The 15,322-nt window shown below is 55.4% G+C and overlaps 1 long non-coding RNA gene across 2 annotated transcripts; it reads left to right on the forward strand.

The window, feature by feature from the left end:
* The first annotated feature begins 1,848 nt into the window (after positions 1-1,848).
* On the forward strand, positions 1,849-8,109 carry LOC142415664 (uncharacterized). Of its 2 annotated transcripts, XR_012777495.1 has the most exons (4): positions 1,849-2,036; positions 2,279-2,401; positions 3,478-3,602; positions 3,731-8,109. It is a non-coding gene; the product is annotated as an uncharacterized LOC142415664 (long non-coding RNA). The 2 variants fall into 2 exon arrangements; XR_012777494.1 differs by lacking the exon at positions 3,478-3,602 and having other exon boundaries at positions 1,851-2,036.
* Positions 8,110-15,322: the final 7,213 nt, after the last annotated feature.

Raw genomic sequence — 15,322 nt, forward strand, 5'->3', positions numbered from 1 at the left:
TGGTCACCCAGACCACAGGTGACCCCAAACAACCCCAACAGCCACAGTCCCCGACCTTGCTCTTGGCACCCCAATGCGCCCTGGTCCAGGAAGCACAACTCCAGAGCATCTCTGAGTTGTGAAAACCTTCTTCTAGTATTATTATTATTATTATTGGACTGGATATTAGGAAAAATTTCTTCACTGAAAGGGTCATCAAGCACTGGAAGAGGCTGCCCAGGGCAGTGGTGGAGTCGCCATCCCTGGAGGTATTTAAAAGACGTGTAGATGTGGTGCTTAGGGACATGGTGGAGTGGTGGGCTTGGCAGTGTTAGGTTAACGGTTGGACTTGATGATCTTAAAGGTCTTTTCCAACCTAAATTATTATTATTATTATTGTCGTTGTTGTTGTTGTTGTTGTTGTTATTATTATTATTATTATTATTATTAGGGGTCTACACAAGTGGTTTCTCACCAGCCCCGTTGATCCTGTGACAAGGCCGGGGTCCTTTTATCTAAACCAACATGAGTCAGAGACATTTGTTCCAAGTCCTTTGACTATCCAAACAAACATGAGTCGCGCTTCGCTCCGCCAGTCAAACTGTCATCGGATGCCCCCCCCGGGGCGGCCCCGTCGGAGGGGACGCTGCGCTCGCCGCTCGAGCCGTGTTCCTGGGGAGCACGGCCGGGGATAGGTGCATTAGGCTGACCTCCTGCTGGGGGGGACCAGGGGGACCTGCCTGACTTCAGAAGAAGACTGAAAAATAAATAGAAAATTTGCCACAACGAATGTCTCCTCGCCTCTTGAAATATAAGGGCAACGTCTCGATAAGGAGAACCTGTCCTAAATGGGTGTAGCTGCCACCCCGAGAGCGTCTGGGTGGACCAGAGGAGAGAGGGAGTAGGTGCCTGGTGTTTAGTTTCGGGAGGTCAGGAGTTTGCCTGCTGTTTTTGCAGCTGTGAATGCTGAGCAGACAAGGCTTAAATGACATGGATTCCCACCTCCGTGGGCAGGAGGCAGGGTCGGTGTGTGCCGTGCATTGATCTCGTGTGTCGGGCTCAGCGCAGAGGTTGGCTATGGGGTGGGAGATGGGGCGGCTCTGGGGAGCGCTGGCTGGGAGGGACCCTCAGAGGCTGGAGACAGAGCTGAAGGAGGATCCAGAGAACTGGGTCTGTATCTGGCTTTTCCGAGCCTCAGGTTGGGGCTTCAGACTAAACCAAGGTTCAGGCAAGAAGACACCCAGCTTCTGGGTGGTAGCAAGAGGCAGGAACCTCACAAAACCACCCTTTTTTGAGGTATGAAGCCAAAGAGGAGGCATGGTCCTACTTAGTGAAGTCAACAGGGGGCCTGACATGGTTTTGTGTTAGATCATGCCCTTGATCAAGGCCTTGCTCTGGTCTTGGAAAACCCAAGTAACTTGTTGCTGTAACTTGTGGTCATGGACTCTGACCCCAGCAGATTTCAGAGAGCTTTGGTTTCATTGCCTGGGTCATCTCCATGTGTCATCTGCACTACCCTCATCCAGGCATGGCTACGCTGAGGTTGTGCTCAGCAACATGGTTGGCCGGTCCTTCTACTATTCTCCTCTTTGGCGTGGTCCCTGACCCTCCTTCCTCTCCATGCTATGCGCAGGAGTTAATTCAATATTGACCGCTTTCCCAGAGCGATCTCCCGTCGCCAGTTCCATGACTGAGGGCTACAACTTGAAAAGAGGAGGAACTTCTGGGCCAAGGATTGCGTTGCGAGCCGTTGAGTCCTGGGGCTTAATGAGGCACTGCTTATCAGCAGATTGTGCTTATCTGGAGCCCGCCGACGGTGTACCTGCTCCAGCCCCTTCGTGAGCAAACATGTTTTACCACCCGGTTGCAGGGAGCCGGGAGCGCGTGCGCGGTCGGACGGCACGGCTCAGCTGATGCGTGGTAACTCGTGAAGCCGCAGCAACTTTATCACTTCACAACATCCATACATAGCCACAGCCTTGAATCTTCTCAGGGGAAGAAAGGATGATGAGTTACTGTCCTGGGATTTTCTCTCTGTCTCCAGTCAGTGGGAAGTGGTATGTGGAGCATTCATTTAATAAACCAGAGGGGAAAAGCTGTAGATCAGCTTCTCATTATTTCAGTGCTGGCTCACACCATCGCTTGGGTTTGTGCCTGACAGTTCAGTGTGTTATTTGAGGCCACTCAAGCATTCTGCAGAAATGATGCCACCCTCTCCTGAAAGCGTGGGCTTTGTCCAAGTGGGGAGGGCCTGCCTCCGTTAGTAGGTTTATCAGTGCCAATTCCATCTCAATTTTAGGTCTCAGTTTGCGAAGGAGGTGCCCACTTTGGAGACCGGTTCCTGTTGAGAGCCACCGCTCCAGCAGGAAACCTTCTGGAGATGGTTCTTCTGATGTGGACCTCTGAAGTAAAGCAGCTCTAGGTGGGTAAAAATGCACCAGTGGGGCTGGTTTGCAGGGGATGGGGGGGTCCCAAGTGGTACAAAACTTAGGTGAGGGTCCTGGTGATGTGCATATAGACCTGAAGCCCCCTGATTAAAGGAGCAGCCCCTTTCCCTAGAAGGTAGGAGGGACTGTAGGGGACCTCTGTAAGTGTTTGTCCCCCAGTATTTGCCAGGGTGTTATACCGACGTCCAAGAAGGGGCTCTGGGCAATCAAGGTAGCAGGTGGGGGACTGATTGGTTACTGACGACTTTGCCGGGAGCAGGGAACTGGAGAAGAGACAGCACATTGAAGCCCTCAGGAAGCATGTTCTGGTCCTGCCTATGGGCACCTCGCACACGGGGCTCCAGGAACAGTGAAATCTCCACACTGCCTCGGCGAAGGTTTAGTCCAAGTTTATCGCTGAGATTAAAAGACTGGAGAATACAAATTGTAAATGTGATGACTTAAGAGCTCATAAATTCAGTCTACAGCCCCATTCCAGAAAGCTTGTGAGCGGTGCAGCCACGCTGCCTTGGGCTTACGAGTTGCCCTTGCTCCCATTGCTCAAACCCACGCTCTCCAAAGAGCCCTTCTGCCCTGCCCTGGCTCCCGAGACGATGCGTGCGCGTGCGTGCGCACACGTGCTTGGAAACGCACGTACGCACTGACCAGGGATGCCGTCCTTTCCGTGCACGCTGTGGTTTTGCCGTGTATGTACAGACACGGACTCTCTGCCGCTGCTTCAGCCCAGAAACCGGTGGTAGTGCTGGAGTAGCATTTGCCCCTGACTGCAGGGAGGGAGCAAGTGGAGGTCTTGAAGATGATGTTGCGTCCCCTGGGAGAAGGGACAATCCCCCCGTAGCTGCAGAGCCATTTGCATTTACCTGAGGTCCAAGTGTCTTTGCTCGGTGCTTGCAAAGGAGCTTTATGGTCTCACCCGTGTTCTTGCGTGTGGGCAGCATGAACTGCCTGGGTCAACTGGTCACACACACGGAGTCCGTCGAAGCAGCGCTGCCTCTGAGCTGTGGTGGAGACTGCCAGAGTGGGAACGATGAAGCTTTCGACCAATGCACAGGTCCCTCCCCCGGTTTTCCACTTACCCAACTTGTGTCCCCCGCCCTGGCGCCGGCTGACCCCTGTGAGCAGAGGGCTGAGGAGAGCTTTTCAGAGGAGCGGTTAATGTGCCGGGCTGTTTCTGGGGTGAGTTGCGATAAGGTTTCTACAGCTGGGTCATGGCTGTCACCGGGTTTGATCAGGACAAAGTTCCTTAAATAACTTCCTGAGGTGTAAGCACCTTTGGCATTATGTGCTTTTTCCCCTTTTCCTAGAAAGATGGAGAGCTGGAAACCAGCCTGCCTCAAGGACTGGTCCAGCCGGTGCCAAGGACGTAGCTTTTGGTCTGGGAGCCCTAACTGAAGCCAAGATGGGGATGCAGCGTCTAGTGCCAACCTGCCATCCTGCCGGGAGCAGAGCTTATGACCGCTGTCTGAGCAAGGAGAGCCGGCGACAAATCCTGGGGGGCCACCAGAAGATGCCGTGGGGTGCCTTTCTCCCCAGTCCAGCGGACCAAGCACCCAGCACGCAGCAAGCGTGGAGGGGATGGGCTCGGCGGGTGGTTGCTGCAGACCTTGTGGCTCCCCGTCCTTGCGCAAGCGCCCAGGGGTCAGTGCTCGGGGCAGGTTGTGCTTTGGCTGGCCGCAGGTAAGCCCCAGCCTGCTTTTCAGAACGCAGAGCCCCGCGGCCCCCCGCGCGCAGGCCCCGGCTGCGACGGCACGCGTGAGTCGGCGCCGAGCGCTCCTTTGGGTGCCGGCGTTCGCTTTCAGGGTCCGGCACGGGGGCCAGCGGCAGCGCTTGCAAAAATGCACGCCGGCCTCCCTCAGCAAAGCCAAGTCCTTGAGCTCCTGCCACGTTTCTCTGGAGAAAGCGGGTCGGGCCTCCCAGGCGGCATTCCTCGAGGTTTCCCCTCTCCCAGGGTCCAAGCCTGGGGAAGGCGGGTTTCGCCAGCGTTTCGGCTCAGAGGCGGCTGGGCGGCACCCGTCCCTTGGGTCAGCGTAGGTGCTGAGGGTTGCGTTGGGTTTGCTCATTTTGCAGACCCTCTTTTACAGAACGAACAACGGGGGAGGAGGAGGTTATAATTTTTAAAATCCTTTTTAATCACTGTAAAAACTGCGCTCCTGCTGTTTTTCTTTTCCATCTGACTTGCGGTAAACGCGGCACTGATGCCACGAGAGCGTGTGCGACCGCGGGGCTGGGTGCGCAGGGTTACGGCAGCCTGCCTGTGCGCGTGGCTGGGCAGACGAGGCTCGGGGCGCGTGCCCGGCGGCCGCGGTCCTGCCTGAGCAGAGTCGGGAACACGCTGCATATATTGGCCAAACCGTGCTGCGTTCTCCTGTCCTGGCTGAAGTCTATTTGGCAGTGCTTTGGTCTGACGAGACCATCTCTTCCTTTGCTTCCCCCCACCCAGACCCTCGAAATCTTTGCAAATTCACCCGAAAGGTTTGCCATCCCTCAGCACCCCGTTTGGGCGACCCACCGCAACTGCCCTTTCCCGGGACTCGGCTCTGAAGGAGGAGCAGAGATAACGTTTAACAGGCAAGAGTAGATAAAAAGGAGATAAAGGCGTAAGGGGGGAAGGGGGGGAAAGGGAAAGGAGGGAGGGGAGGAGGAATGCAGAGGTATGTGGCTGCATGTTGTACTGTGTTTATGCATAAACAGGCGCGCTTATCGATATCCAGATGTAAGCATGTGTGCAGGGTAATATCTCCTGAAACAGTAGGCGCTGCTCGACTCGGGGAGCGCTGCCGGAGCCTCCCCGTCAGATGCTGCCGTGTTATCAGGTTGCAGCAGGCGTTCCCATCTAATCGGGGATCTGAGCCCCGTGAGCCGCACCCGAGGCTTTCAAAGCCTCTCCTCCAGCCTTCAGCCCGCTTTGCCTCTACGAGGAGGGAGGCCAAGAGGGGACGAAAGGGGCTAAGCGTCTCTGGAGGTGATACCCGGCACGTCTGGCCGCCCGGCTTCACACCTCGGTGGGGACGCGGGAGCCGGTGTTGCCTCCGTGCTTCGGCGGGGACGGCAGCGGGATGACCCCGAGGACTCCGTCAGCCCTTACTGGGAGGAGAGAGCCTGGCCAGAGCCGCGGCAAAGCACCCGCTTTCTTCAGATAATGCTAGATGGGCCAAAATGGCCATCTTGCCCCCATCCCCTGTGCTGCAGCAGGCGCAGGAGCCAGCCCTGGGGCCAGCGCTGGCAGCCGGGGGCTTTTCTCCTTTATTTTCTTCTGTGTTTTTAAGGAAGGCTTCAAGAGCAAAACAAGCTTATAAAACCTTCTCCCCCCCCCCGCCGCTCCCTAGCACCAAAACGCAATGACCACTAATCTTAGGTGGCTCATAACTGCAAATAGCTCTGGAACTAATTAATTTGACAGCGCGGCGGCTGCCTGCTTTTTTCACCAAAATCAATTAAGGAAACGCACGTTTCCCCTTCTCCTCCCTCCCCTCCCTGCGCCACTTCGCAGCGAGGCAGAGGGGCGAAGGGGCAGCGGGGCCCGGGCGCTGCTTTCCCAGGGCTCCCGGGGGGTCGGGGTGGGGAGCCGAGCGCGGGACCACAGCGAAAGGGGATTAAGAAGGTGGAGGGAGAGACGCCGCTGCTTCTCCACAACCGGAGCGGGGATGCTCCCCGGGGACTGGTGGCGGTGGGAAAGCTTGATTGCCACACGCAGCCACGCCGCGCCGCGCTCCTCCCTCTCTCCGTCCCGGCTCCCTGAAGACCCCCGTGAATTGTCATTTCTTGCTGGTGCAGGGGGGGAATCGGCCGTCGGGCTCTCTCAGAGCATTTTTATTTGCATGGCTAATGAGCCCCTCCAGAAGGGGCTGCAAGGGAGAGGCAGGTGGGAATTTCGGCACTGTTTGCTTGCCAAGCGAGGGCAGAGGTGTTTGTTAAAAAGGAGTCGGCGAGGAATTTAGGGAGGTGAATTTTGCATTTTCTAGGAGGCAGTGGTAGGAATCGGAGTGGGGTCTCACGTAATTTTTGAGTTTCCTGGCCTCGGAGGTTTAAAAGCACGGCCAGGGAGCGAAGGCAGGGAGCGTGCCGGCGCGGACTGTGGCTCCCTTCTGCCCCGGGCTGGGTGCGGGCGGGAGGGTCTGAGCTGGGGGGTGTATCAGCATCACACCGCTTCCCAAAAAATCCAGCGAGAACAGGACCCCCGGACAAACAGCCCCCCTCTGCACTTGTTCTTCTGGCTCCAGTTCCAGGTGGAAATGAGAGCCGGGTCTGGGGGAAAGGGGTTGAGTGATGGCCGGGCTCTGTGAGCATGCAGCTCCCCAAAACCACCCTTTTCAGGGAGCGGGAGACAACCGTCCCCGGGACGCGGTGTTGAGACACCTGGCCGAGCTGGGCAAAACCTCCTGAGCATTATTTCTGTAAATGCCTCCATTTGGTCCATATCACCTCCTCCGATCTCCATTGAAATGCCCTTCTATTAATAAATAACTCCATTCTCCATTACCCCATCTCCACAGCTCATGTCGAAGTAACTGGGAATTTGGGCTTGGTTTTTATAGACATTAGAAATAGATGTTATCTTTGTTAAGGGCGCTCTCTCCACCTCCCCAACCTTTGCTCCATTGCACCCAGCACAGGTCTCTGGGCTGAGCTCAGCACGGGAGGGGAAGGAGAACCTCTCCCTGGTTTTGGCCAGGGCAGAAGGGATTTAAAAGGGCCAGGTTCCTCCCTGTGCAGTGGTGACCTGTGAGGACATCTCCGTAGCACGGTATAAAGCGCTTGAGAAAACAAGGGAGAAATTTTGAATGAAGAATATTTAAGAAATTGTGTATCTGAAAGATTTAGTTCTCAAGGGTTGGTTTGATTTTTCTTCGTGGGGGTAGATATCTAGCTTGGGAAATACCTCAAGGAAACCTCCCTGAATGCAGTCATGATGCTGAGCCACCACATGAATTTGGGGAAGATTTTCTTTTTTTAAACTGTGGGTTGCAAACATTCCCTGGAAAATATTTGAGTTTTGAAGTGCACGGGTCGGTCGTGATTGGGCAGGGAAGTCACAGGGTGGCATTTTTACCCCCGGGTTGGACGGCAGCACGGTTTCTGGCAGGGAAATCAGCGCATGAAAATTAGAATTGTGGTTTCCATGAATACTATCATATATGGATTGGAAGCTGATTTTCCAAGCGCAGTCGTGCCAGGAAAACTCGTGCTCTCGCATAGCCCCAGGCAGCAAACCCAAGTGACACAAACATGGTGAGGGTGAGTTCATTTACAACTGTGACTGTTCAAAAAGTATTTCTAAAATTTGCCTTCCCTGCTGTTCCTCCCCTCTTCCCCCTTCCTCCTCCCCTTCCAGCTATGCCGGCGTGAGCCAGGAGGTTTGGTATCCGGCCTTACGCGGCGGCCGGTGCTCGGCTGGCGGGGCTGGGCGCCGTGGCCAGCGTGCACCTGGGCGCAGGTAAGGCTCCGGCAGGGTGGGGACCGGATTCCTTCCCGGCCCCTCTCGGCAAACAGCTCCTGCCCCGGAGCCCTGCGTTCCTCTGCCCTTATCTCCCTGCACAAGGCAAAGCTATAAATGTTATTGGCCATGAAGTTATTCATCCCCTTCAAAGTTACGCATATGCAAAATAGGCTCTCCTGCTAGAAACGGAGCCTTCTTACCAAGTGCGAGTGCTTAAAGATATTTTCTTTAAATAAACACAAATGGAATCTCTGAGAAAGAAGTGCATTAACAAATAGGGACGTTAATAGCGCTGGATCTGTAGAGACTGAATTATATATGTTACCACAAGTAAACAACCACAGCATTTCTTAAGAGTAAATACACTCTTGCTCCAGGGATGGCTAAACTGAGGTGCAGAGCAATGACCCGGCTGGGCCGTGCAGCTGGCGGTGGAGAGAATAAATGAGAAGTGACCTACGGGAGCTTGAGCTGGGACGCAGTCCTGCCTTCGTCGTGGGCACAACTCAGCCCCCCCCGGCCCCTCGCCGTCCCTGTCCCAGGGATGTGGCACCAGGTCCTGCCCCCGCGGCGCTCCGCAGCCGGCCGCGCTGGCACCCAGCAGCCTCCGTCCCGGCTGGGTGCGGTGATGCTCCTACCGGAGCAGCGCGCGGCCGCGGGGGCCGTCAGCAGAGATCAGGTTTTCAAAGCTCAGAAGACCCCGCTGCCTTCTTCTGGAAGTTTATAAAGTTCATTCTGGTTCATACCTGTTGTTGTTTTAAACCCATTCCTTTCTGAGGAATGACTCAGCTCAAGAAAGAAAAGCAGGGGTTTTATTTTTTGGCTAACTAGGAGAATCCAATGATACATAAAAGGGGTGGGAGATCGGTTACATCTCTCTGACCTCCAAAGCTGGAAGAAGCCCTGCCCCCATTTATGGCACATCTCCTATTTTATTAGGCTCACGCACGGGCTACGCTTGCCTGTATCAGCCATCCCCTGGTTTTCCCCCGCGCTGTCTGTTGACGGCTCAGACCAAGACCTTTGCAATGCTTCAAGCCAGCTGAGCCTGGAAACCTCTGGAAGATCCAGGCAGCGGTTTCCAGTCGCTCTGCCCCATCCCCTTCCCCTCTCCCCCCGCAGGGCAGCCCTCTGCGGAGGGCAGCCGGGACGGGGCGAGACGATGCGGGACGGGGCTTTTTGGGGAAGCGAACGCAAGACCCTGGCCAGCTTCGGTCCCGCATTTCAGCTTCCGCGGCCCGACATCAAACATGTTGCTGCAGCCCGAGCCCCCACGGGCCTGACGGAGGAGCAAAAAGAGAGGGCTGGAGGCAGCAGATCCTAATCTTTATTAAATAAGAACAAAGCTTATGCCGGCTAATGAGAAAAACTAACCGATGAAAGATCCGGCGAGATCCTCAGAAGGACACAAAGAAATTCTCTCTGAACAAGAGCAGGCTAAAAATATTCCCGAATATTTATTTTGCTGGCAATGGCTTCACAGGCTCCAGATTCGATGCCGCCTCTTTGGGGATTGGCATGGCCGTCGCAGCGATTTCAGAGGAGCGTGCTCCAAACTCTGCACGACGTCCAGAGCCACGGCAGAAACAGCCCCGCAGCCAAGATGCGAGGGCATAAAGTGCCTCGGCACGGGGAGATGATGGCCGGTCCCTGTACACCTCTGTTTCTCCAAGGCCAACGGGGTGTTCTACCTCCAGTTTAGGTCCATCATCCCGTTTGGAGCCGGTGTGTAAGAGCCAGAGGTGCTGCAGGCACTTCTCTCCTGTTTGATTCCCTTTCTCGACGTGGGTCCCCGCACACGGGGTGCCGAGGTTGCAGCCACCGAGGCTTGCGCTGACGCTGCGCACCCTCTGCATCCTGACGTCAGGGACAACTGGCAGACAACTGGGAGCACTGGTGGTCTCATCCAGCTTGAGCCCACAATCTTCCCCCAAAACATCTCCACGACTGCTGAGCCTCGCCAGCTCCAGGCCTCCTCCCCGCAGCAAACCACAGCCTACGCAGCCGTCACCGCCAAAGATACGGGCACCGTTTGCAACCAAACCCAAAACCACGTGAAGTTGCCCAGATCGCACACGTCGCGTAACGAACTCAAAGCGCAGACCGTGCCTGGGGAAACCAGTCAGGGCGGGGAGTGTTTCGGGGGGTCGTGATCTGCCCGGCACGGGCTGCAGTCCCCAGCGGGCGAGCGCGCACCCACACAGGGGTTTGCAGAGATTTGGCCAGCCTGTTTTTTTCGCTCCTCCTGCCCTTGCCACCTCCCGCGGGCCCCTGCGACCTCCATCCACCCCGTATCTCCGGAGATGGTTAGGGGGAGGCGATGGCAACCGCAGCGCTGGATCAGACCACCCGGCCGGCACAGGCGGGCGGCTGCAGGGGCGGCTCAGAAATCACCTCCCAGTTTCACAGCTGCCCCCCCTCTTTCCCCTACGGGCTGAGCCCCAAACCTCAGCCTTGAGTGCCACTGAACTTGGCTGAAAACGTCGCTTCTAAAGGCAAAAGCAACACAGCGACGAGGCCTGCAGTTCCTCCTCCTCCTCTGCCTTCGCTGACCATGAAACCTCAGCCTCTGCTCTTTTAATGTACTGTGGCTGAACTTGCTGCCAGCAGGTCAAAGGGAACATAATTTACTCGGGCTTTGATGCATTTGATACAGTTTGGGGTGAAAAGGGAGAGGGGGAGGACGGGAGACAGGGGATAAGCAGTGGCAAGGAAGGAAGGAGGAACTGGATTAGTATGAAGATGACAGAGCCATTTTCTAGCCGAGAGGGACTTAGCGATAACCAAGAGGGTTTTGACTGGAGCGGGGGGCTCTGCGTGCTCAGATCGGCACGGTGGGTAGGAGGCAGCCTGAGCATTTGTCTGCAGGCCCCTTTTTATCTGCTTTTCCGATTAGGAGATTGGCAAGGGGAGGGCGGTGTTTGTACTCCGTATTGCCCGGAGAGTCCTTTTACTGCTCGGGCAGGACCATGGAACCGTCGCAGTTCCCTTCCTGGCAGCCTGCTCTCATCAAGTTTGCATTTCCTTAACACCCTCCTTGTCTTAGAGCCCTTTCCCAGCTGCTTCGTGACGCCTGCCTGCCCATTTTCCCGCAGGAAGGAGGTTGCAAGGCACGGAGCAGGTAAACGAACCCTCGGGGTGCCACAGGTGGCTTTTTCAGAGCGAGAAACCAGAGGTACCGATTGCTCAGTCTACGCTCAGAGCGTGGGGAGCTGCAACCACCGAGGACGGGCTGAAATCAGAGGAGCGCAGCCCTTACCTCACGTTGCTTCTGGCTGTGCTTTTCCACAGCGAGCTGGTCCAGACCGTCCCACCAGCCCCAGCCCCGCTGGTGCTGTGCAAACCCCGGGATCCTGTAAAACCCCCACCCTCTACCCTTCCCGCTCCTCTAGCGACCGCCGTCAGCCTTGGAGAAGTCAAGGGCCATCGTGTGCCCGTCGGTGTAGGTTTTTCTACAGGTACCTGAGCTGTACCTTGGCCATAGCTTCAGGGCAAGGCTGAATCAAAAGCAGGAGCCAGCAGCTTTTGCAAAGAGCCCCTCCTGACGGCGACGCTTTCGGGTCACGTCACGCACCTCGCCGTGCGGCCAGCGCTCGGGCCAGGGTCTGACGCTTTCAAAGGCAGGTTGCTTCCCCCTTTTTTTGTGGGAGGGGGGAAATAGAGGAAAAGGGCAACATCCTTTGTGAGAACCTAAATATTTTACTCTCCAGCTTTTGTCTTGACTGGCTGGTGTTTACACAGGGGTGAAGGGGCTGGCGGGAAGCGAAGCGGTGTGGCTGCTGTGGTTTCAGTTCCCACTCCACCTCGCTACTGAGAAACTGGACCCGTGGTTTGGTTTGTGGCTGGTGGGGAAGAGGAAAGGTCCTTGGATCTGATCCTTGCTGGGGAGGCTCTCCCAGCCCCGCAGAGGTGCCGGCAATGCTGATGGGGGCTTGAGAAAGAGGAGAGAAACCCAGACCCCTAACAAACCCTGCTCCGGCAGCTCCCGGTGCATTAATATTCACTGCAGAGCGAGGGGTGTAAATTCACTGCTATCTCCTCGGAGTTTGCCGTTTATGCCGTTCATTTCACATAGATGTCACTACTGCCTTATGAGCACTCCTCCGAGCCAGCCAGTTAAATGGACCCAGTGCATTATAGTAATGGAGTAACTGTATAAAAACAATGAAATCCAATCTCTTTAAACTGATTTGATGTCTGCCTGAACCACAACATTTCCTGCTAATGGCTTCCTTCATTTTGTAACCGTGATCTCCACCTGATCAGATTACAGCTGTTTTTAATTACAAAGCTAATAGAGTTTGTAGGCAGTGTCAGGCAGACGGCGCATGCCTGGGGTGGGCACCGGGCGGCGGGGAGCCGGCGGGGGCTCTGGGTGACTCGGCCCATCAAGCCGACTGTCAAAACACCGGGAGCGGGGGTCAGCTAGGAGGGACGGTGATATTTTTCGGTGTGGAGCCAGCACGCCGGTCTCTGGGCCGGTCTGTGCGACAGCAGACAGCCCTGGGTTGTGCTCCTGCTCCGTGCTTGGGGTGCCTTGTCACCCAAGCTGGGTGACTGGTGGTACCCAGGAGATTCGTGGGGTGTTTGGTGCTCCTGAAAGACAAGTGCCGCGGTGGGAGGAAGGCATAAGAAGGGCAGAACCAGCTTTTCTTGATGATGGAGTGTAAAAAGACCAAGGGAAGAAGAAAAAAAAAAAAAAGACAAGAAAACAGAGCAGAATAGGGATGGGCAGTGCCATTTGACTTCTGCAACTGATGGGGCCGGAAAGAGCATTGTGGATAACTGACAGTGGAGAAAGCCCTCAAGATTGATGTCTTTCTTAGGGGAGCGTGCAGTCAGCTGCAGGGTCGGAATCCTCCGCCTCGGCCCAGGCAGCGAAGCCCCGAGGACCGTCTCCACGGCTCAGCCCCCTCCCCAGTGGCCTTGTTCTGTCCAGGGGTTCGTTTGTGTATTGATTGTTCCGTCTCTCTGGGTTAGGGGCACGGATCAGCGGAGCTGCGGGGAGAGAAGCCGTTTGAAAGAGCTGTTCCCAGGCAGCGCTGGCCAGGGACGCCTGTATTCGGCAAAACATGTGCGTACGCTGCAGGCGAGCCCCAGTTTGACTCTCTGATGGTGGAAAAGACCTGTGGGTGTGTTACAGATGGTGCTGGGTAGCTCGTGCTGATGTTTAGGATTCAGCTGCGGCTGGGCTTAGTTGAAGTCGGCTGAAAAATCTCAGCAGAGAAACAGCAGCGTCTCCCTCCCGTACCGCCCTTTCCTGCTGCGTGAACCTTTTGCGTGGGTTGGTGGAGCTACTCTTGTCCACCAAAGCATAACGCCAGGCAAGTGGGATGGCTCGGTGGTGAGCAACCCACTTACAGCAGCTGGGTAAGGGTGGGGGCAGGCAGAAGGAGCCCCCCAGCTCAGCCAAGCCTCCGTGGGGTGGCCCTGGGCGGTGTGACCCACGCCAGAGGTGCCCCACTCGATTCGCCCTGCCGCCGGGGATGCTCGTCCCTCGCTGTTGTAATGCCAGAGCTGCACATCGGGTTACACGCCAGCCTTGTAAATGATTTAGGGTCCACATCAAGAGCGCATCAATTATGTACCCTGGGACTTAATTATTTAGCTTGACAGGAGTCTCTCCCCTTAATTTCATTGTCTTCCCGGTCTCCTCTTTCACAACAGAGCCACGGATGCTCTGCTGGGAAGGGTGCGTCGTCGCATGTTACCGCTCCTTCCCAGTTTGTACAAACTCATCTGTTTCCCCCTTCCCTTAGTGGATGAGGAAAACGAGCCCCAGACGTGACTCTGGGGCGAGGCGAGGGTCTGGCGCGTGTACCGTTGCTGCTGTGCTCTGCCCTTGAGGCGCGTCAGGGACTGGACTCTGCCACCGGTCCTAAATGAGCAAATTGAGGAGGCTTTGGGGACGCTGTAGGTGAGCCGGGTGCCGGGATGAATTTTTGTGATTTCCGAAGGCCTTTCTGCTGGTCCGGTCACCCACCAGCAGCCGGAGAAGAGGGTTCCCGCAGCCCTTCCAGGTGCTCCCCGGCAGCGCTGGGGATGCTGCCTGGGGACGACGCCTGCCCACCACACCGAAAGCCATCACCGTGTGCCATCGTTCAAGTCGGCGCTTTGCTCCTCTCCTCCCCCCCTCTTTTCTTCTCCTTCCACCTCTTCCTCTATCTGAACTTTTAAACCCCACGCCCGGTGCAGATTTTTACAGTAACTCAAGCCTTTGAGAATTCTTAATGCCATGCTGTTTTCACAGCGACATTAATATGCACTGCAAAAATGCCGAGTATCAGAAGTCGGTCATCGCTGCTGGGAGGCTGCAGGAGAGCAGGAGGCGAGGACACGGCCACGCTCGAGGGGTGCAGCTCAGGCAGGCGAGGCCCCAGGTTTGACAGGATTTCCTCCCCGCGCCATCTCTTCCCCGTGTCTTGGTACGTCTTTAAACATGTTTATTTTTCAACCCTTAAAACTACCTTTTCCTAAAATAAATAAATGAAACTAAGACCGGGAGCCTAGGATTTTAAAGCAACCCTACAATAACAAAGCAGTGTGTGCAGATCAGTTGTCACCAGCAACCCTACAATAACAAAATAATACATGCAACCCCACGCAACCCTAAAACAACCGCTATGGGCATGCGAGGGAGGAAATATATTTTCCAGCGTCGAGCTTAACAAGACTTTGTTCTGCAGTAAACTCAGGGGTCAGAAGGGGGATGTAAGGACCAAAACACCTTGAGCGGCGTAACTTTAATGTCACGCAGCAGGCAGGGTCGTCGGACACGCGGCAAACGCTGCTCCGTTACTGCGGGGTTTAATAGTCTGGAAAATGAAAAGAAAGCAAGGTTTTTGCGATGAAACAGGAAGTTCCCTCGAATCCTGGAGCCTTTGAAGAATTGTCAAAGGAATGAGAAGTCTGTATGTTTGAAAAGGCGCTGGGTTGTGGAGCCGGAGGGGGCAGGGGAACACGGGGAGGGAGGCTCGGAGCACAGACCTTCTCCAGTCCCACACTCCACTCTTTGTTCCCCTTTTCTTCTTTTTTTTTTTTTTTTAAATTATTTGATGCTTTTTCATTGCTTAGTTTTTTCTCTGACACACACACGCGCGCGCTCTCTGAGGTTAGCAGGAGTTTTCTCAGCGTTAGAGCAAAGCCCCAGTCCTACGTCGAGCCGTTGCCGGTGCGGCTTTGCCCACACCTTGCTGCCGAGTGGAAGTAGCTCTGCGATCCAGGCTCTGCTCATGCCTGACACACAAAACCATTTTTTTGAGGAAGTGTTTCTGGAGTTTGAAAAGTTCTGGTTAGCTGCCCTTTTTTTTTTTTTTTTTTTTTAATTTATTTCTGCCCCTTCTATTTTTTGGGCGCGGCACTTCCGTGTGGCTGCGGGAGCAGATGGGCAATGCCCCCCCTTCCCGGAGCGCCTGGTCTGCCGAGAGTCACCAAAGAAAATTCCTGTATGATTTCCGAC

This window comes from Mycteria americana, chromosome 11 (assembly GCF_035582795.1).
Source record: "Mycteria americana isolate JAX WOST 10 ecotype Jacksonville Zoo and Gardens chromosome 11, USCA_MyAme_1.0, whole genome shotgun sequence".
Lineage (NCBI taxonomy): Eukaryota > Metazoa > Chordata > Aves > Ciconiiformes > Ciconiidae > Mycteria > Mycteria americana.